Genomic DNA, 25,019 nt, shown 5'->3' on the forward strand with positions numbered 1-25,019 from the left:
CACCTGATGTACTCCAGACTCCTGCAGGTCAGTATGAGGCGGCGGAGAGCGGGGACAGATCGGTCTGTGAAGGAGTTTCCTCCCAGGTCCAGATCCCTCAGTGAGCGCATTGTACTGAGAGCGGAGGCGAGATCCTTGGCACAAGAATCTGTGAGACCGACAGACCATAGCCTGGGGATGAGAGAGAGAAATAACAGGAATCAGAGTCAATCCCCAGAGTTTATTAATAACACTATTACTGATACTAATAATAATGTTCAGTGTCAGACATCCAGTTATTATAAACACAATCTCACACAGTCTGGTACTTACCCCAGTGTCTGTATTTTACAGTCCGGGTTCCTCAGAGCCACAGACAGTAGTTTCACTCCTGAATCTCCCAGTTTATTATTACTCAGGTTCAGATCTGTCAGTGAGCGGTTTGTACTGAGAGCGGAAGCGAGATCCTCGACACAAGAATCTGTGAGACTGTTAGCATCCAGCCTGGGGATCAGAGAGAGAAATAACTGGAATCAGAGTCAATCCCCAGAGTTTATTAATAACACTATTACTGATACTAATAATAATGTCCAGTGTCAGACACCCAGTTATTATAAACACAATCTCACACAGTCTGGTACTTACTGCAGTGTCTGTAATTTACAGTCCGGGCTCCTCAGAGCCACAGACACTAGTTTCATTCCTGAATCTCCCAATTGAATGCCATTCAGCCTAAAAACAGAGAGAGAGAAACAAACTGAATCAAAGTCCGGATCTGATATACTTTTCTCTCTGGGATATTACAGCAATCACTGAAAGTACTTCAGGAAATTAATCACCCGGTTTTCCCCATCGGCGACGGTCGGGCGGGGGCGGGGGTCAGGGTCGGTGGAGAGTTGGTGGCAGGTCGGGTGGGGTCGGGTGGGGCCGGGAGAGGGTCGGTAGGGTCGGTGCGAGGGTCGGGCGGGGCTGGGAGAGGGTCGGGCGGGGCCGGGGTCGGGAGAGGGTCGGGGCGAGGCCGGGGGCGGCGGTCGGGCGGGGCCGGGGTTGGCGGAGAGTTGGGCCGGAGGCGGCGGAGGGTCGGGCGGGGCCGGGGGCCGGGGGCGGCGGAGGGTCGGGGCGGGGCGGGTGTGTCCGGGGTTGGGGACGGCGGGGGGTCGGGTGTGTCCGGGGTCGGGTGTCGCGGCCTCGCTCTGGGGAATTGAGAGAAGCGGTTTTGATGACCACATTTGATGACACACACACTGACTTTGCCCATTGTGCTCTCAGTGTTTTACAGTATTGAGGTTCTACAAACACTGACATCTGCACAGAGGTGCTATGCTGCACCCAGGCTCTCCCAGAACTCCCTCTAGATGATTATGGAGGGAGCCACAGCCCGCAGGGAGGTTCTCTTCACTTCCAGGGGGCGGAAGAGACCAACACAGCCTGGGTGCACATTGCACCGTGGGGCTCAAGCAGGGATGTCGTCGGGAGGACCAGCCTGCAGTGACACAAACCTTTCAATGATCTCAGTAGATCACAAAACGTTACTGCAAAGCCTCACTTAACCTCATCAGGCTGTGCCTCTCAACACATCCACATCACTCTGCCTTCCCCACCCTACTCCTGAACATCCTTACTCTCACCAACTTACCCTGCACCTCCACCCATCTCTCTCTATATTATCACATCCCCATCACTCTGCTTTCCCCACCCTACTCCTGAACATCCTTACTCTCACCAACTTACCCTGCACCTCCCCACATCTCTCTCTATATTATCACATCCCCATCACTCTGCCTTCCCCACCCTACTCCTGAACATCCTTACTCTCACCAACTTACCCTGCACCTCCACCCATCTCTCTCTATATTATCACATCCCCATCACTCTGCCTTCCCCACCCTACTCCTGAAAATCCTTCCTCTCACCAACTTACCTTGCACCTCCACCCATCTCTCTCGAAATTATCACATCCCCATCACTCTGCCTTCCCCACCCTACTCCTGAACATCCTTACTCTCACCAACTTACCCTGCACCTCCACCCATCTCTCTCTATATTATCACATCCCCATCACTCTGCCTTCCCCACCCTACTCCTGAACATCCTTACTCACAACAACTTACCTTGCACCTCCACCCATCTCTCTCTATATTATCACATCCCCATCACTCTGCCTTCCCCACCCTACTCCTGAACATCCTTACTCTCACCAACTTACCCTGCACCTCCACCCATCTCTCTCTATATTATCACATCCCCATCACTCTGCCTTTCCCTCCCTACTCCTGAACATCCTTACTCTCACCAACTTACCCTGCACCTCCACCCATCTCTCTCTATATTATCACATCCCCATCACTCTGCCTTCCCCACCCTACTCCTGAACATCCTTACTCTCACCAACTTACCCTGCACCTCCACCCATCTCTCTCTATATTATCACATCCCCATCACTCTGCCTTCCCCACCCTACTCCTGAACATCCTTACTCTCACCAACTTACCTTGCACCTCCACCCATCTCTCTCTATATTATCACATCCCCATCACTCTGCCTTCCCCACCCTACTCCTGAACATCATTACTCTCACCAACTTACCTTGCACCTCCACCCATCTCTCTCTATATTATCACATCCCCATCACTCTGCCTTCCGCACCCTACTCCTGACCATCCTTACTCTCACCAACTTACCCTGCACCTCCACCCATCTCTCTTTATATTATCACATCCCCATCACTCTGCCTTCCCCACCCTACTCCTGAACATCCTTACTCTCACCAACTTACCTTGCACCTCCACCCATCTCTCTCTATATTATCACATCCCCATCACTCTGCCTTCCGCACCCTACTCCTGACCATCCTTACTCTCAACAACTTACCCTGCACCTCCACCCATCTCTCTTTATATTATCACATCCCCATCACTCTGCCTTCCGCACCCTACTCCTGAACATCCTTACTCTCACCAACTTACCCTGCACCTCCACCCATCTCTCTCTATATTATCACATCCCCATCACTCTGCCTTCCCCACCCTACTCCTGAACATCCTTACTCTCACCAACTTACCTTGCACCTCCACCCATCTTTCTCTATATTATCACATCCATATCACTCTGCCTTCCCCACCCTACTCCTGAACATCCTTACTCTCACCAACTTACCCTGCACCTCCACCCATCTCTCTCTGTATTATCACATCCCCATCACTCTGCCTTCCCCACCCTACTCCTGAACATCCTTACTCTCACCAACTTACCCTGCACCTCCACCCATCTCTCTCTGTATTATCACATCCCCATCACTCTGCCTTCCCCACCCTACTCCTGAACATCATTACTCTCACCAACTTACCCTGCATCTCCACCCATCTCTCTCTATATTATCACATCCCCATCACTCTGTCTTCCCCTCCCTACTCCTGAACATCCTGACTCACACCAACTTACCCTGCACCTCCGCCCATCTCTCTCTATATTATCACATCCCCATCACTCTGCCGTCACCACCCTACTCCTGAACATCCTTACTCTCACCAACTTACCCTGCACCTCCACCCATCTCTCTCTGTATTATCCCATCCCCATCACTCTGCCTTCCCCACCCTACTCCTGAACATCCTTACTCTCACCAACTTACCCTGCACCTCCACCCATCTCTCTCTATATTAACGCATCCCCATCACTCTGCCTTCCACACCCTACTCCTGAACATCCTTACTCTCACCAACTTACCCTGCACCTCCACCCATCTCACTCTATATTATCACATCCCCATCACTCTGCCTTCCCCACCCTACTCCTGAACATCCTTACTCTCATCAACTTACCTTACACCTCCACCCATCTCTCTCTATATTATCACATCCCCATCACTCTGCCTTCCCCACCCTACTCCTGAACATCCTTACTCACACCAACTTACCCTGCACCTCCACCCATCTCTCTCTATATTATCACATCCCCATCACTCTGCCTTCCCCACCCTACTCCTGAACATCCTTACTCTCACCAACTTACCTTGCACCTCCACCCATCTCTCTCTATATTATCACATCCCCATCACTCTGCCTTCCCCACCCTACTCCTGAACATCCTTACTCTCACCAACTTACCCTGCACCTCCACCCATCTCTCTTTATATTATCACATCCCCATCACTCTGCCTTCCCCACCCTACTCCGGAACATCCTTACTCTCACCAACTTACCCTGCACCTCCACCCATCTCTCTCTATATTATCACATCCCCATCACTCTGCTTCCCCACCCTACTCCTGAACATCCTTATTCTCACCAACTTACCTTGCACCTCCACCCATCTCTCTCTATATTATCACATCCCCATCACTCTGCTTCCCCACCCTACTCCTGAACATCCTTATTCTCACCAACTTACCTTGCACCTCCACCCATCTCTCTCGAAATTATCACATCCCCATCACTCTGCCTTCCCCACCCTACTCCTGAACATCCTTACTCTCACCAACTTACCCTGCACCTCCACCCATCTCTCTATATTTTCACGTCCCCATCACTCTGCCTTCCCCACCCTACTCCTGAACATCCTTACTCTCACCAACTTACCCTGCACCTCCACCCATGTCTCTCTATATTATCACATCCCCATCACTCTGCCTTCCCCACCCTACTCCTGAACATCCTTACTCTCACCAACTTACCCTGCACCTCCACCCATCTCTCTCTATATTATCACATCCCCATCACTCTGCCTTCACCACCCTACTCCTGAAAATCCTTACTCTCACCAACTTACCCTGCACCTCCACCCATCTCTCTCTATACAATCACATCCCCATCACTCTGCCTTTCCCTCCCTACTCCTGAACATCCTTACTCTCACCAACTTACCCTGCACCTCCACCCATCTCTCTCTATATTATCACATCCCCATCACTCTGCCTTCCCCACCCTACTCCTGAACATCCTTACTCTCACCAACTTACCCTGCACCTCCACCCATCTCTCTCTATATTATCACATCCCCATCACTCTGCCTTCCCCACCCTACTCCTGAACATCCTTACTCTCACCACCTTACCTTGCACCTCCACCCATCTCTCTCTATATTATCACATCCCCATCACTCTGCCTTCCCCACCCTACTCCTGAACATCCTTACTCTCACCAACTTACCCTGCACCTCCACCCATCTCTCTCTATATTGTCACATCCCCATCACTCTGCCTTCCCCACCCTACTCCTGAACATCCTTACTCTCACCAACTTACCCTGCACCTCCACCCATCTCTCTCTATATTATCACATCCCCATCACTCTGCCTTCCCCACCCTACTCCTGAACATCCTTACTCTCACCAACTTACCCTGCACCTCCACCCATCTCTCTCTATATTATCACATCCCCATCACTCTGCCTTCCCCACCCTACTCCTGAACATCCTTACTCACAACAACTTACCCTGCACCTCCACCCATCTCTCTCTGTATTATCACATCCCCATCACTCTGCCTTCCCCACCCTACTCCTGAACATCCTTACTCTCACCAACTTACCCTGCACCTACACCCATCTCTGTATATATTATCACATCCCCATCACTCTGCCTTCCCCACCCTACTCCTGAACATCCTTACTCTCACCAACTTACCCTGCACCTCCACCCATCTCTCTCTATATTATCACATCCCCATCACTCTGCCTTCCCCACCCTACTCCTGAACATCCTTACTCTCACCAACTTACCTTGCACCTCCACCCATCTCTATATTATCACAGCCCCATCACTCTGCCTTCCCCACCCTACTCCGGAACATCCTTACTCACACCAGCTTACCCTGCACCTCCACCCATCTCTCTCTATATTACCACATCCCCATCACTCTGCCTTCCCCACCCTACTCCGGAACATCCTTACTCACACCAGCTTACCCTGCACCTCCACCCATCTCTCTCTATATTATCACATCCCCATCACTCTGCCTTCCCCACCCTAATCCTGAACATCCTTACTCAAAACCAATTTCCCTGCACCTCCACCCATCTCTCTGTATATTATCACATCCCCATCACTCTGCCTTCCCCACCCTACTCCTGAACATCCTTACTCTCACCAACTTACCCTGCACCTACACCCATCTCTGTATATATTATCACATCCCCATCACTCTGCCTTCCCCACCCTACTCCTGAACATCCTTACTCTCACCAACCCACCCTGCACCTCCACCCATCTCTCTCTATATTATCACATCCCCATCACTCTGCCTTCCCCACCCTACTCCTGAACATCCTTACTCTCACCAACATACCTTGCACGTCCACCCATCTCTCTCTATATTATCACATCCCCATCACTCTGCCTTCCCCACCCTACTCCTGAACATCCTTACTCTCACCAACATACCTTGCACGTCCACCCATCTCTCTCTAGATTATCACATCCCCATCACTCTGCCTTCCCCAACCTACTCCTGAACATCCTTACTCTCACCAACTTACCCTGCACCTCCACCCATCTCTCTCTATATTTTCACATCCCCATCACTCTGCCTTCCCCACCCTACTCCTGAACATCCTTACTCTCACCAACATACCTTGCACGTCCACCCATCTCTCTCTATATTATCACATCCCCATCACTCTGCCTTCCCCACCCTACTCCTGAACATCCTTACTCTCACCAACATACCTTGCACGTCCACCCATCTCTCTCTATATTATCACATCCCCATCACTCTGCCTTCCCCAACCTACTCCTGAACATCCTTACTCTCACCAACTTACCCTGCACCTCCACCCATCTCTCTCTATATTATCACATCCCCATCACTCTGCCTTCCCCACCCTACTCCTGAACATCCTTACTCTCACCAACTTACCCTGCACCTCCACCCATCTCTCTGCCTTCCCCACCCTACTCCTGAACATCCTTACTCTCACCAACTTACCATGCACCTCCACCCATCTCTCTCTACATTATCACATCCCCATCACTCTGCCTTCCCCACCCTACTCCTGACCATCCTTACTCTCACCAACTTACCATGCACCTCCACCCATCTCTCTCTACATTATCACATCCCCATCACTCTGCCTTCCCCACCCTACTCCTGAACATCCTTACTCTCACCAACTTACCCTGCACCTCCACCCATATCTCTCTATATTATCACACCCCCATCACTCTGCCTTCCCCACCCTGCTCAACATCCTTCCTCTCACCAACTTACCCTGCACCTCCACCCATCTCTCTCTATATTATCACATCCCCATCACTCTGCCTTCCCCACACTACTCCTGAACATCCTTACTCGCACCAACTTACCCTGCACCTCCACCCATATCTCTCTATATTATCACATCCCCATCACTCTGCCTTCCCCACCCTGCTCAACATCCTTCCTCTCACCAACTTACCCTGCACCTCCACCCATCTCTCTCTGTATTATCACATCCCCATCACTCTGCCTTCCCCACCCTACTCCTGAACATCCTTACTCTCACCAACTTACCCTGCACCTCCACTCATCTCTCTCTATATTATCACATCCCCATCACTCTGCCTTCCCCACCCTACTCTTGAACATCCTTACTCTCACCAACTTACCTTGCACCGCCACCCATCTCTCTCTATATTTTCACATCCCCGTCACTCTGCCTTCCCCACCCTACTCCTGAACATCCTTGCTCACAACAACTTACCCTGCACCTCCACCATCTCTCTCTATATTATCACATCCCCATCACTCTGCCTTCCCCACCCTACTCCTGAACATCCTTACTCTCACCAACTAACCCTGCACCTCCACCCATCTCTCTCTATATTATCACATCCCCATCACTCTGCCTTCCCCACCCTACTCCTGAACATCCTTACTCTCACCAACTTACTTTGCACCTCCACCCATCTCTCTCTATATTATCACATCCCCATCACTCTGCCTTCCCCACCCTACTCCTGAACATCCTTACTCTCACCAACTTACCCTGCACCTCCACCCATCTCTCTCTGGATTATCACATTCCCATCACTCTGCCTTCCCCACCCTATTCCTGAACATCCTTACTCTCACCAACATAGCTTGCACGTCCACCCATCTCTCTCTATATTATCACATCCCCATCACTCTGCCTTCCACAACCTACTCCTGAACATCCTTACTCTCACCAACTAACCTTGCACCTCCACCCATCTCTCCCTATATTATCACATCCCCATCACTCTGCCTTCCACACCCTACTCCTGAACATCCTTACTCTCCCCAACTTACCCTGCACCTCCACCCATCTCTCTCTATATTATCACATCCCCATCACTCTGCCTTCCCCACCCTATTCCTGAACATCCTTACTCTCAGCAACATAGCTTGCACGTCCACCCATCTCTCTCTATATGATCACATCCCCATCACTCTGCCTTCCCCACACTACTCCTGAACATCCTCACTCTCACCAACTAACCTTGCACCTCCACCCATCTCTCTCTATATTATCACATCCCCATCACTCTGCCTTCCCCACCCTACTCCTGAACATCCTTACTCTCACCAACTTACCCTGCACCTCCACCCATCTCTCTCTATATTATCCCATCCCCATCACTCTGACTTCCCCACCCTACTCCTGAACATCCTTACTCTAACCAACTTACCCTGCACCTCCACCCATCTCTCTCTATATTATCACATCCCCATCACTCTGCCTTCCCCACCCTACTCCTGAACATCCTTACTCTCACCAACTTACCCTGCACCTCCACACATCTCTCTCTATATTATCACATCCCCATCACTCTGCCTTCCCCACCCTACTCCTGAACATCCTTACTCTCACCAACTTACCTTGCACCTCCACCCATCTCTCTCTATATTATCACATCCCCATCACTCTGCCTTCCCCACCCTACTCCTGAACATCCTTACTCTCACCAACTTAGATTGCACCGCCACCCATCTCTCTCTATATTATCACATCCCCATCACTCTGCCTTCCCCACCCTACTCCTGAACATCCTTACTCTCACCAACTTACCCTGCAACTCCACCCATCTCTCTCTATATTATCACATCCCCATCACTCTGCCTTCCCCACCCTACTCCTGAACATCCTTACTCTCACCAACTTACGTTGCACCTCCACCCATCTCTCTCTATATTATCACATCCCCATCACTCTGCCTTCCCCACCCTACTCCTGAACATCATTACTCTCACCAACTTACCCTGCACTTCCACCCATCTCTCTCTATATTATCACATCCCCATCACTCTGCCTTCCCCACCCGACTCCTGAACATCCTTACTCTCACCAACTTACCCTGCACCTCCACCCATCTCTCTCTATATTATCACATCCCCATCACTCTGCCTTCCCCACCCTACTCCTGAACATCCTTACTCTCACCAACTTACCCTGCACCTCCACCCATCTCTCTCTATATTATCACATCCCCATCACTCTGCCTTCCTCACCCTACTCCTGAACATCCTTACTCTCACCAACTTACCCTGCACCTCCACCCATCTCTCTCTATATTATCACATCCCCATCACTCTGCCTTCCCCACCCTACTCCTGAACATCCTTACTCTCACCAACTTACCCTGCACCTCCACCCATCTCTCTCTATATTATCACATCCCCATCACTCTGCCTTCCCCACCCTACTCCTGAACATCCTTACTCTCACCAACTTACCTTGCACCTCCACCCATCTCTCTCTATATTATCACATCCCCATCACTCTGCCTTCCCCACCCTACTCCTGAACATCCTTACTCACAACAACTTACCCTGCACCTCCACCCATCTCTCTCTGTATTATCACATCCCCATCACTCTGCCTTCCCCACCCTACTCCTGAACATCCTTACTCTCACCAACTTACCCTGCACCTCCACCCATCTCTGTATATATTATCACATCCCCATCACTCTGCCTTCCCCACCCTACTCCTGAACATCCTTACTCTCACCAACCTACCCTGCACCTCCACCCATCTCTCTCTATATTATCACATCCGCATCACTCTGCCTTCCCCACCCTACTCCTGAACATCCTTACTCTCACCAACTAACCTTGCACCTCCCCCCATCTCTCTCTATATTATCACATCCCCATCACTCCGCCTTCCGCGCCCTACTCCTGATCATCCTTACTCTCACCAACTTACCTTGCACCTCCACCCATCTCTCTCTATATTATCACATCCCCATCATTCTGCCTTCCCCACCCTACTCCTGAACATCCTTACTCTCACCAACTTAGCTTGCACCGCCACCCATCTCTCTCTATATTATCACATCCCCATCACTCTGCCTTCCCCACCCTACTCCTGAACATCCTTACTCTCACCAACTTACCCTGCACCTCCACCCATCTGTCTCTATATTATCACATCCCCATCACTCTGCCTTCCCCACCCTGCTCCTGAACATCCTTACTCTCACCAACTTACTTTGCACCTCCACCCATCTCTCTCTATATTATCACATCCCCATCACTCTGCCTTCCTCACCCTACTCCTGAACATCCTTACTCTCACCAACTTACCCTGCACCTCCACCCATCTCTCTCTATATTATCACATCCCCATCACTCTGCCTTCCTCACCCTACTCCTGAACATCCTTACTCTCACCAACTTACCCTGCACCTCCACCCATCTCTCTCTATATTATCACATCCCCATCACTCTGCCTTCCCCACCCTGCTCCTGAACATCCTTACTCTCACCAACTTACTTTGCACCTCCACCCATCTCTCTCAATATTATCACATCCCCATCACTCTGCCTTCCCCACCCTACTCCTGAACATCCTTACTCTCACCAACTTACGTTGCACCTCCACCCATCTCTCTCTATATTATCACATCCCCATCACTCTGCCTTCCCCACCCTACTCCTGAACATCATTACTCTCACCAACTTACCCTGCACTTCCACCCATCTCTCTCTATATTATCACATCCCCATCACTCTGCCTTCCCCACCCTACTCCTGAACATCCTTACTCTCACCAACTTACCCTGCACCTCCACCCATCTCTCTCTATATTATCACATCCCCATCACTCTGCCTTCCCCACCCTACTCCTGAACATCCTTACTCTCACCAACTTACCCTGCACCTCCACCCATCTCTCTCTATATTATCACATCCCCATCACTCTGCCTTCCCCACCCTACTCCTGAACATCCTTACTCTCACCAACTTACCCTGCACCTCCACCCATCTGTCTCTATATTATCACATCCCCATCACTCTGCCTTCCCCACCCTGCTCCTGAACATCCTTACTCTCACCAACTTACACTGCACCTCCACCCATCTCTCTCAATATTATCACATCCCCATCACTCTGCCTTCCTCACCCTACTCCTGAACATCCTTACTCTCACCAACTTACTTTGCACCTCCACCCATCTCTCTCAATATTATCACATCCCCATCACTCTGCCTTCCCCACCCTGCTCCTGAACATCCTTACTCTCACCAACTTACCCTGCACCTCCACCCATCTCTCTCTATATTATCACATCCCCATCACTCTGCCTTCCTCACCCTACTCCTGAACATCCTTACTCTCACCAACTTACCCTGCACCTCCACCCATCTCTCTCTATATTATCACATCCCCATCACTCTGCCTTCCTCACCCTACTCCTGAACATCCTTACTCTCACCAACTTACCCTGCACCTCCACCCATCTCTCTCTATATTATCACATCCCCATCACTCTGCCTTCCCCACCCTGCTCCTGAACATCCTTACTCTCACCAACTTACTTTGCACCTCCACCCATCTCTCTCAATATTATCACATCCCCATCACTCTGCCTTCCTCACCCTACTCCTGAACATCCTTACTCTCACCAACTTACCCTGCACCTCCACCCATCTCTCTCTATATTATCACATCCCCATCACTCTGCCTTCCCCACCCTGCTCCTGAACATCCTTACTCTCACCAACTTACTTTGCACCTCCACCCATCTCTCTCAATATTATCACATCCCCATCACTCTGCCTTCCCCACCCTACTCCTGAACATCCTTACTCTCACCAACTTACGTTGCACCTCCACCCATCTCTCTATATTATCACATCCCCATCACTCTGCCTTCCCCACCCTACTCCTGAACATCATTACTCTCACCAACTTACCCTGCACTTCCACCCATCTCTCTCTATATTATCACATCCCCATCACTCTGCCTTCCCCACCCTACTCCTGAACATCCTTACTCTCACCAACTTTCCCTGCACCTCCACCCATCTCTCTCTATATTATCACATCCCCATCACTCTGCCTTCCCCACCCTACTCCTGAACATCCTTACTCACACCAACTTACCCTGCACCTCCACCCATCTCTCTCTATATTATCACATCCCCATCACTCTGCCTTCCCCACCCTACTCCTGAACATCCTTACTCTCACCAACTTACCCTGCACCTCCACCCATCTCTCTCTATATTATCACATCCCCATCACTCTGCCTTCCCCACCCTACTCCTGAACATCCTTACTCTCACCAACTTACCTTGCACCTCCACCCATCTCTCTCTATATTATCACATCCCCATCACTCTGCCTTCCCCACCCTATTCCTGAACATCCTTACTCACAACAACTTACCCTGCACCTCCACCCATCTCTCTCTGTATTATCACATCCCCATCACTCTGCCTTCCCCACCCTACTCCTGAACATCCTTACTCTCACCAACTTACCCTGCACCTCCACCCATCTCTGTATATATTATCAAATCCCCATCACTCTGCCTTCCCCACCCTACTCCTGAACATCCTTACTCTCACCAACTTACCCTGCACCTCCACCCATCTCTCTCTATATTATCACATCCCCATCACTCTGCCTTCCCCACCCTACTCCTGAACATCCTTACTCTCACCAACTTACCTTGCACCTCCACCCAGCTCTATATTATCACAGCCCCATCACTCTGCCTTCCCCACCCTACTCCTGAACATCCTTACTCACACCAACTTACCCTGCACCTCCACCCATCTCTCTCTAATTTATCACATCCCCATCACTCTGCCTTCCCCACCCTACTCCTGAACATCCTTACTCTTACCAACTTACCCTGCACCTCCACCCATCTCTCTCTATGTTATCACATCCCCATCACTCTGCCTTCCCCACCCTACTCCTGAACATCCTTACTCTCACCAACTTACCTTGCACCTCCACCCATCTCTTTCTATATTATCACATCCCCATCACTCTGCCTTCCTCACCCTACTCCTGAACATCCTTACTCTCACCAACTTACCCTACACCTCCACCCATCTCTCTCTGTATTATCACATCCCCATCACTCTGCCTTCCCCACCCTACTCCTGAACATCCTTACTCTCACCAACTTACCTTGCACCTCCACCCATCTCTCTCTATATCATCACATCCCCATCACTCTGACTTCCCCACCCTACTCCTGAACATCATTACTCTCACCAACTTACACTGCACCTCCACCCATCTCTCTCGATATTATCACATCCCCATCACTCTGCCTTCCCCACCCTACTCCTGAACATCCTCACTCTCACCAACTTACCCTGCACCTCCACCCATCTCTCTCTATATTATCACATCCCCATCACTCTGCCTTCCCCACCCTCATCCTGAACATCCTTAATCACAACAACTTACCCTGCATCTCCACCCATCTCTCTCTATATTATCACATCCCCATCACTCTGCCTTCCCCACCCTACTCCTGAACATCCTTACTCTCACCAACTTACCCTGCACCTCCACCCATCTCTCTCTATATTATCACATCCCCATCACTCTGCCTTCCCCACCCTACTCCTGAACATCCTTACTCTCACCAATTTACCCTGCACCTCCACCCATCTCTCTCTATATTATCACATCCCCATCACTCTGCCTTCCCCACCCTACTCCTGAACATCCTTACTCTCACCAACTTACCTTGCACCTCCACCCATCTCTCTCTATATTATCACATCCCCATCACTCTGCCTTCCCCAACCTACTCCTGAACATCCTTACTCTCACCAACTTACCCTGCACCTCCACCCATCTCTCTCTGTATTATCACATCCCCATCACTCTGCCTTCCCCACCCTACTCCTGAACATCCTTACTCTCACCAACTTACCTTGCACCTCCACCCATCTCTCTCTATATTATCACATCCCCATCACTCTGCCTTCCCCAACCTACTCCTGAACATCCTTACTCTCACCAACTTACCTTGCACCTCCACCCATCTCTCTCTATATTATCACATCCCCATCACTCTGCCTTCCCCACCCGACTCCTGAACATCCTTACTCTCACCAACATAGCTTGCACGTCCACCCCTCTCTCTCTATATTATCACATCCCCATCACTCTGCCTTCCCCACCCTGCTCCTGAACATCCTTACTCTCACCAACTAACCTTGCACCTCCACCCATCTCTCTCTATATTACCACATCCCCATCACTCTGCCTTCCCCACCCTACTCCTGAACATCCTTACTCTCACCAACCTACCCTGCACCTCCACCCATCTCTCTCTATATTATCACATCCGCATCACTCTGCCTTCCCCACCCTACTCCTGAACATCCTTACTCTCACCAACTAACCTTGCACCTCCACCCATCTCTCTCTATATTATCACATCCCCATCACTCCGCCTTCCGCACCCTACTCCTGATCATCCTTACTCTCACCAACTTACCTTGCACCTCCACCCATCTCTCTCTATATTATCACATCCCCATCATTCTGCCTTCCCCACCCTACTCCTGAACATCCTTACTCTCACCAACTTAGCTTGCACCGCCACCCATCTCTCTCTATATCATCACATCCCCATCACTCTGCCTTCCCCACCCTACTCCTGAACATCCTTACTCTCACCAACTTACCCTGCACCTCCACCCATCTGTCTCTATATTATCACATCCCCATCACTCTGCCTTCCCCACCCTACTCCTGAACATCCTTACTCTCACCAACTTACTTTGCACCTCCACCCATCTCTCTCAATATTATCACATCCCCATCACTCTGCCTTCCCCACCCTACTCCTGAACATCCTTACTCTCACCAACTTACCCTGCACCTCCACCCATCTCTCTCTATATTATCACATCCCCATCACTCTGCCTTCCCCACCCTACTCCTGAACATCATTACTCTCACCAACTTACCCTGCACCTCCACCCATCTCTCTCTATATTATCACATCCCCATCACTCTGCCTTCCCGACCCTACTCCTGAACATCCTTACTCTCACCAACTTACCCTGCACCTCCACCCATCTCTCTCTATATTATCACATCCCCATCACTCTGCCTTCCCCACCCTACTCCTGAACATCCTTACTCACAACAAATTACCCTGCACCTCCACCCATCTCTCTCTATATTATCACATCCCCATCACTCTGCCTTCCCCACCCTACTCCTGAACATCCTTACTCTCACCAACTTACCCTGCACCTCCACCCATCTCTCTATATATTATCACATCCCCATCACTCTGCCTTCCCCACACTACTCCTGAACATTCTTACTCACAACAACTTACCCTGCACCTCCACCCATCTCTCTCCATATTATCACATCCCCATCACTCTGCCTTCCCCACCCTACTCCTGAACATCCTTACTCTCACCAACTTACCCTGCACCTCCACCCATCTCTCTCTATATTATCACATCCCCATCACTCTGCCTTCCCCACACTACTCCTGAACATTCTTACTCACAACAACTTACCCTGCACCTCCACCCATCTCTCTCCATATTATCACATCCCCATCACACTGCCTTGCCACCCTACTCCTGAACATTCTTACTCACAACAACTTACCCTGCACCTCCACCCATCTCTCTCCATATTATCACATCCCCATCACTCTGCCTTCCCCACCCTAATCCGGAACATCCTTACTCTCACCAACTTACCCTGCACCTCCACCCATCTCTCTCTATATTATCACATCCCCATCACTCTGCCATCCCCACCCTACTCCTGAACATCCTTACTCTCACCAACTTACCCTGCACCTCCACCCATCTCTCTCTCTATTATCACATCCCCATCACTCTGCCTTCCCCACCCTACTCCTGAACATCCTTACTCTCACCAACTTACCTTGCACCTCCACCCATCTCTCTCTATATTATCACATCCCCATCACTCTGCCTTCCCCACCCTACTCCTGAACATCCTTACTCTCACCAACTTACCCTGCACCTCCACCCATCTCTCTCTCTATTATCACATCCCCATCACTCTGCCTTCCCCACCCTACTCCTGAACATCCTTACTCTCACCAACTTACCTTGCACCTCCACCCATCTCTCTCTATATTATCACATCCCCATCACTCTGCCTTCCCCACCCTACTCCTGAACATCCTTACTCTCACCAACTTACCCTGCACCTCCACCCATCTCTCTCTATATTATCTCATCCCCATCACTCTGCCTTCCCCACCCTACTCCTGAACATCCTTACTCTCACCAACTTACCCTGCACCTCCACCCATCTCTCTCTATATTATCACATCCCCATCACTCTGCCTTCCCCACCCTACTCCTGAACATCCTTACTCTCACCAACTTACCCTGCACCTCCACCCATCTCTCTCTCTATTATCACATCCCCATCACTCTGCCTTCCCCACCCTACTCCTGAACATCCTTACTCTCACCAACTTACCCTGCACCTCCACCCATCTCTCTCTATATTATCTCATCCCCATCACTCTGCCTTCCCCACCCTACTCCTGAACATCCTTACTCTCACCAACTTACCCTGCACCTCCACCCATCTCTCTCTATATTATCACATCCCCATCACTCTGCCTTCCCCACCCTACTCCTGAACATCCTCACTCTCACCAACTTACCCTGCACCTCCACCCATCTCTCTCTATATTATCACATCCCCATCACTCTGCCTTCCCCACCCTACTCCTGAACATCCTTACTCTCACCAACATACCTTGCACGTCCACCCATCTCTCTCTATATTATCACATCCCCATCACTCTGCCTCCCCACCCTATTCCTGAACATCCTTACTCTCACCAACTTACCCTGCACCTCCACCCATCTCTCTCTCTATTATCACGTCCCCATCAAGCTGCCTTCCCCACCCGACTCCTGAACATCCTTACTCTCACCAACTAACCTTGCACCTCCACCCATCTCTCTCTATGTTACCACATCCCCATCACTCTGCCTTCCCCACCCTGCTCCTGAACATCCTTACTCTCACCAACTAACCTTGCACCTCCACCCATCTCTCTCTATATTACCACATCCCCATCACTCTGCCTTCCCCACCCTACTCCTGAACATCCTTACTCTCACCAACCTACCCTGCACCTCCACCCATCTCTCTCTATATTATCACATCCGCATCACTCTGCCTTCCCCACCCTACTCCTGAACATCCTTACTCTCACCAACTAACCTTGCACCTCCACCCATCTCTCTCTATATTATCACATCCCCATCACTCCGCCTTCCGCGCCCTACTCCTGATCATCCTTACTCTCACCAACTTACCTTGCACCTCCACCCATCTCTCTCTATATTATCACATCCCCATCATTCTGCCTTCCCCACCCTACTCCTGAACATCCTTACTCTCACCAACTTAGCTTGCACCGCCACCCATCTCTCTCTATATTATCACATCCCCATCACTCTGCCTTCCCCACCCTACTCCTGAACATCCTTACTCTCACCAACTTACCCTGCACCTCCACCCATCTGTCTCTATATTATCACATCCCCATCACTCTGCCTTCCCCACCCTGCTCCTGAACATCCTTACTCTCACCAACTTACTTTGCACCTCCACCCATCTCTCTCAATATTATCACAACCCCATCACTCTGCCTTCCTCACCCTACTCCTGAACATCCTTACTCTCACCAACTTACTTTGCACCTCCACCCATCTCTCTCAATATTATCACATCCCCATCACTCTGCCTTCCCCACCCTGCTCCTGAACATCCTTACTCTCACCAACTTACCCTGCACCTCCACCCATCTCTCTCTATATTATCACATCCCCATCACTCTGCCTTCCTCACCCTACTCCTGAACATCCTTACTCTCACCAACTTACCCTGCACCTCCACCCATCTCTCTCTATATTATCACATCCCCATCACTCTGCCTTCCCCACCCTGCTCCTGAACATCCTTACTCTCACCAACTTACTTTGCACCTCCACCCATCTCTCTCAATATTATCACATCCCCATCACTCTGCCTTCCCCACCCTACTCCTGAACATCCTTACTCTCACCAACTTACGTTGCACCTCCACCCATCTCTCTCTATATTATCACATCCCCATCACTCTGCCTTCCCCACCCTACTCCTGAACATCATTACTCTCACCAACTTACCCTGCACTTCCACCCATCTCTCTCTATATTATCACATCCCCATCACTCTGCCTTCCCCACCCTACTCCTGAACATCCTTACTCTCACCAACTTACCCTGCACCTCCACCCATCTCTCTCTATATTATCACATCCCCATCACTCTGCCTTCCCCACCCTACTCCTGAACATCCTTACTCTCACCAACTTACCCTGCACCTCCACCCATCTGTCTCTATATTATCACATCCCCATCACTCTGCCTTCCCCACCCTGCTCCTGAACATCCTTACTCTCACCAACTTACTTTGCACCTCCACCCATCTCTCTCAATATTATCACATCCCCATCACTCTGCCTTCCTCACCCTACTCCTGAACATCCTTACTCTCACCAACTTACTTTGCACCTCCACCCATCTCTCTCAATATTATCACATCCCCATCACTCTGCCTTCCCCACCCTGCTCCTGAACATCCTTACTCTCACCAACTTACCCTGCACCTCCACCCATCTCTCTCTATATTATCACATCCCCATCACTCTGCCTTCCTCACCCTACTCCTGAACATCCTTACTCTCACCAACTTACCCTGCACCTCCACCCATCTCTCTCTATATTATCACATCCCCATCACTCTGCCTTCCTCACCCTACTCCTGAACATCCTTACTCTCACCAACTTACCCTGCACCTCCACCCATCTCTCTCTATATTATCACATCCCCATCACTCTGCCTTCCCCACCCTGCTCCTGAACATCCTTAATCTCACCAACTTACTTTGCACCTCCACCCATCTCTCTCAATATTATCACATCCCCATCACTCTGCCTTCCTCACCCTACTCCTGAACATCCTTACTCTCACCAACTTACCCTGCACCTCCACCCGTCTCTCTCTATATTATCACATCCCCATCACTCTGCCTTCCCCACCCTGCTCCTGAACATCCTTACTCTCACCAACTTACTTTGCACCTCCACCCATCTCTCTCAATATTATCACATCCCCATCACTCTGCCTTCCCCACCCTACTCCTGAACATCCTTACTCTCACCAACTTACGTTGCACCTCCACCCATCTCTCTCTATATTATCACATCCCCATCACTCTGCCTTCCCCACCCTACTCCTGAACATCATTACTCTCACCAACTTACCCTGCACTTCCACCCATCTCTCTCTATATTATCACATCCCCATCACTCTGCCTTCCCCACCCTACTCCTGAACATCCTTACTCTCACCAACTTACCCTGCACCTCCACCCATCTCTCTCTATATTATCACATCCCCATCACTCTGCCTTCCCCACCCTACTCCTGAACATCCTTACTCTCACCAACTTACCCTGCACCTCCACCCATCTCTCTCTATATTATCACATCCCCATCACTCTGCCTTCCCCACCCTACTCCTGAACATCCTTACTCTCACCAACTTACCCTGCACCTCCACCCATCTCTCTCTATATTATCACATCCCCATCACTCTGCCTTCCCCACCCTACTCCTGAACATCCTTACTCTCACCAACTTACCTTGCACCTCCACCCATCTCTCTCTATATTATCACATCCCCATCACTCTGCCTTCCCCACCCTACTCCTGAACATCCTTACTCACAACAACTTACCCTGCACCTCCACCCATCTCTCTCTGTATTATCACATCCCCATCACTCTGCCTTCCCCACCCTACTCCTGAACATCCTTACTCTCACCAACTTACCCTGCACCTCCACCCATCTCTGTATATATTATCACATCCCCATCACTCTGCCTTCCCCACCCTACTCCTGAACATCCTTACTCTCACCAACTTACCCTGCACCTCCACCCATCTCTCTCTATATTATCACATCCCCATCACTCTGCCTTCCCCACCCTACTCCTGAACATCCTTACTCTCACCAACTTACCTTGCACCTCCACCCAGCTCTATATTATCACAGCCCCATCACTCTGCCTTCCCCACCCTACTCCTGAACATCCTTACTCACACCAACTTACCCTGCACCTCCACCCATCTCTCTCTAATTTATCACATCCCCATCACTCTGCCTTCCCCACCCTACTCCTGAACATCCTTACTCTTACCAACTTACCCTGCACCTCCACCCATCTCTCTCTATATTATCACATCCCCATCACTCTGCCTTCCCCACCCTACTCCTGAACATCCTTACTCTCACCAACTTACCTTGCACCTCCACCCATCTCTTTCTATATTATCACATCCCCATCACTCTGCCTTCCTCACCCTACTCCTGAACATCCTTACTCTCACCAACTTACCCTACACCTCCACCCATCTCTCTCTATATTATCACATCCCCATCACTCTGCCTTCCCCACCCTACTCCTGAACATCCTTACTCTCACCAACTTACCTTGCACCTCCACCCATCTCTCTCTATATCATCACATCCCCATCACTCTGACTTCCCCACCCTACTCCTGAACATCATTACTCTCACCAACTTACACTGCACCTCCACCCATCTCTCTCGATATTATCACATCCCCATCACTCTGCCTTCCCCACCCTACTCCTGAACATCCTCACTCTCACCAACTTACCCTGCACCTCCACCCATCTCTCTCTATATTATCACATCCCCATCACTCTGCCTTCCCCACCCTCATCCTGAACATCCTTAATCACAACAACTTACCCTGCACCTCCACCCATCTCTCTCTATATTATCACATCCCCATCACTCTGCCTTCCCCACCCTACTCCTGAACATCCTTACTCTCACCAACTTACCCTGCACCTCCACCCATCTCTCTCTATATTATCACATCCCCATCACTCTGCCTTCCCCACCCTACTCCTGAACATCCTTACTCTCACCAATTTACCCTGCACCTCCACCCATCTCTCTCTATATTATCACATCCCCATCACTCTGCCTCCCCACCCTATTCCTGAACATCCTTACTCTCACGAACATACCTTGCACGTCCACCCATCTCTCTCTATATTATCACATCCCCATCACTCTGCCTTCCCCACCCTACTCCTGAACATCCTTACTCTCACCAACTTACCTTGCACCTCCACCCATCTCTCTCTATATTATCACATCCCCATCACTCTGCCTTCCCCAACCTACTCCTGAACATCCTTACTCTCACCAACTTACCCTGCACCTCCACCCATCTCTCTCTGTATTATCACATCCCCATCAAGCTGCCTTCCCCACCCGACTCCTGAACATCCTTACTCTCACCAACATAGCTTGCACGTCCACCCCTCTCTCTCTATATTATCACATCCCCATCACTCTGCCTTCCCCACCCTGCTCCTGAACATCCTTACTCTCACCAACTAACCTTGCACCTCCACCCATCTCTCTCTATATTACCACATCCCCATCACTCTGCCTTCCCCACCCTACTCCTGAACATCCTTACTCTCACCAACCTACCCTGCACCTCCACCCATCTCTCTCTATATTATCACATCCGCATCACTCTGCCTTCCCCACCCTACTCCTGAACATCCTTACTCTCACCAACTAACCTTGCACCTCCACCCATCTCTCTCTATATTATCACATCCCCATCACTCCGCCTTCCGCACCCTACTCCTGATCATCCTTACTCTCACCAACTTACCTTGCACCTCCACCCATCTCTCTCTATATTATCACATCCCCATCATTCTGCCTTCCCCACCCTACTCCTGAACATCCTTACTCTCACCAACTTAGCTTGCACCGCCACCCATCTCTCTCTATATTATCACATCCCCATCACTCTGCCTTCCCCACCCTACTCCTGAACATCCTTACTCTCACCAACTTACCCTGCACCTCCACCCATCTGTCTCTATATTATCACATCCCCATCACTCTGCCTTCCCCACCCTACTCCTGAACATCCTTACTCTCACCAACTTACGTTGCACCTCCACCCATCTCTCTCAATATTATCACATCCCCATCACTCTGCCTTCCCCACCCTACTCCTGAACATCATTACTCTCACCAACTTACCCTGCACCTCCACCCATCTCTCTCTATATTATCACATCCCCATCACTCTGCCTTCCCGACCCTACTCCTGAACATCCTTACTCTCACCAACTTACCCTGCACCTCCACCCATCTCTCTCTATATTATCACATCCCCATCACTCTGCCTTCCCCACCCTACTCCTGAACATCCTTACTCACAACAAATTACCCTGCACCTCCACCCATCTCTCTCTATATTATCACATCCCCATCACTCTGCCTTCCCCACCCTACTCCTGAACATCCTTACTCTCACCAACTTACCCTGCACCTCCACCCATCTCTCTATATATTATCACATCCCCATCACTCTGCCTTCCCCACCCTACTCCTGAACATTCTTACTCACAACAACTTACCCTGCACCTCCACCCATCTCTCTCCATATTATCACATCCCCATCACTCTGCCTTCCCCACCCTAATCCGGAACATCCTTACTCACACCAACTTACCCTGCACCTCCACCCATCTCTCTCCATATTATCACATCCCCATCACTCTGCCTTCCCCACCCTAATCCGGAACATCCTTACTCACACCAACTTACCCTGCACCTCCACCCATCTCTCTCTATATTATCACATCCCCATCACTCTGCCTTCCCCACCCTACTCCTGAACATTCTTACTCACAACAACTTACCCTGCACCTCCACCCATCTCTCTCCATATTATCACATCACCATCACTCTGCCTTCCCCACCCTACTCCTGAACATCCTTACTCTCACCAACTTACCCTGCACCTCCACCCATCTCTCTCTATATTATCACATCCCCATCACTCTGCCTTCCCCACCCTACTCCTGAACATCCTTACTCTCACCAACTTACCTTGCACCTCCACCCATCTCTCTCTATATTATCACATCCCCATCACTCTGCCTTCCCCACCCTACTCCTGAACATCCTTACTCTCACCAACTTACCCTGCACCTCCACCCATCTCTCTCTCTATTATCACATCCCCATCACTCTGCCTTCCCCACCCTACTCCTGAACATCCTTACTCTCACCAACTTACCTTGCACCTCCACCCATCTCTCTCTATATTATCACATCCCCATCACTCTGCCTTCCCCACCCTACTCCTGAACATCCTTACTCTCACCAACTTACCCTGCACCTCCACCCATCTCTCTCTATATTATCACATCCCCATCACTCTGCCTTCCCCACCCTATTCCTGATCATCCTTACTCTCACCAACTAACCTTGCACCTCCACCCATCTCTTTCTATATTATCACATCCCCATCACTCTGCCTTCCTCACCCTAATCCTGAACATCCTTACTCTCACCAACTTACCCTACACCTCCACCCATCTCTCTCTATATTATCACATCCCCATCACTCTGCCTTCCCCACCCTACTCCTGAACATCCTTACTCTCACCAACTCACCTTCCACCTCCACCCATCTCTCTCTTTATTATCACATCCCCATCACTCTGACTTCCCCACCCTACTCTTGAACATCATTACTCTCACCAACTTACCCTGCACCTCCACCCATCTCTCTCGATATTATCACATCCCCATCACTCGACCTTCCCCACCCTACTCCTGAACATCCTTACTCTCACCAACTCACCTTGCACCTCCACCCATCTCTCTCTATATTATCACATCCCCATCACTCTGACTTCCCCACCCTACTCCTGAACATCATTACTCTCACCAACTTTCCCTGCAGCTCCACCCATCTCTCTCTATATTATCACATCCCCATCACTCTGCCTTCCCCACCCGACTCCTGAACATCCTTACTCACAACAACTTACCCTGCACCTCCACCCATCTCTCTCTATATTATTACATCCCCATCACTCTGCCTTCCCCACCCTACTCCTGAACATCCTTACTCTCACCAACTTACCCTGCACCTCCACCCATCTCTCTCTATATTATCACATCCCCATCACTCTGCCTTCCCCACCCTACTCCTGAACATCCTTACTCTCACCAACTTACCCTGCACCTCCACCCATCTCTCTCTATATTATCACATCCCCATCACTCTGCCTTCCCCACCCTACTCCTGAACATCCTTACTCTCACCAACTTACCTTGCACCTCCACCCATCTCTCTCTATATTATCACATCCCCATCACTCTGCCTTCCCCACCCTACTCCTGAACATCCTTACTCACAACAACTTACCCTGCACCTCCACCCATCTCTCTCTGTATTATCACATCCCCATCACTCTGCCTTCCCCACCCTACTCCTGAACATCCTTACTCTCACCAACTTACCCTGCACCTCCACCCATCTCTGTATATATTATCACATCCCCATCACTCTGCCTTCCCCACCCTACTCCTGAACATCCTTACTCTCACCAACTTACCCTGCACCTCCACCCATCTCTCTCTATATTATCACATCCCCATCACTCTGCCTTCCCCACCCTACTCCTGAACATCCTTACTCTCACCAACTTACCTTGCACCTCCACCCAGCTCTATATTATCACAGCCCCATCACTCTGCCTTCCCCACCCTACTCCTGAACAACCTTACTCACACCAACTTACCCTGCACCTCCACCCATCTCTCTCTAATTTATCACATCCCCATCACTCTGCCTTCCCCACCCTATTCCTGAACAACCTTACTCACACCAACT

General features: G+C 50.3%; 1 protein-coding gene and 1 pseudogene across 2 annotated transcripts in view; one reads left to right on the plus strand and one right to left on the minus strand.

Moving 5' to 3' along the window:
• Positions 1 to 25,019, plus strand: part of LOC147096528 (NACHT, LRR and PYD domains-containing protein 3-like) — a 582,546-nt gene that overhangs the window by 101,840 nt on the left and 455,687 nt on the right. The window lies entirely within an intron of this gene.
• The window catches only part of LOC147096529 (NACHT, LRR and PYD domains-containing protein 3-like), a 132,979-nt pseudogene that overhangs the window by 4,690 nt on the left and 103,270 nt on the right, over positions 1 to 25,019 (minus strand). Inside the window, exons 6-8 of the transcript XR_015074929.1 lie at positions 625 to 762; positions 313 to 483; positions 4 to 171 (exon numbers count right to left, since the gene is read on the minus strand). The product of XR_015074929.1 is annotated as an NACHT, LRR and PYD domains-containing protein 3-like (transcript). The remainder of the gene's footprint in view (positions 1 to 3; positions 172 to 312; positions 484 to 624; positions 763 to 25,019) is intronic.

Source organism: Somniosus microcephalus, unplaced genomic scaffold (assembly GCF_052327205.1).
Source record: "Somniosus microcephalus isolate GS21.2 unplaced genomic scaffold, FLI_Smic_1.0 unresolved_chr1, whole genome shotgun sequence".
NCBI classification, from domain to species: Eukaryota; Metazoa; Chordata; class Chondrichthyes; order Squaliformes; family Somniosidae; genus Somniosus; species Somniosus microcephalus.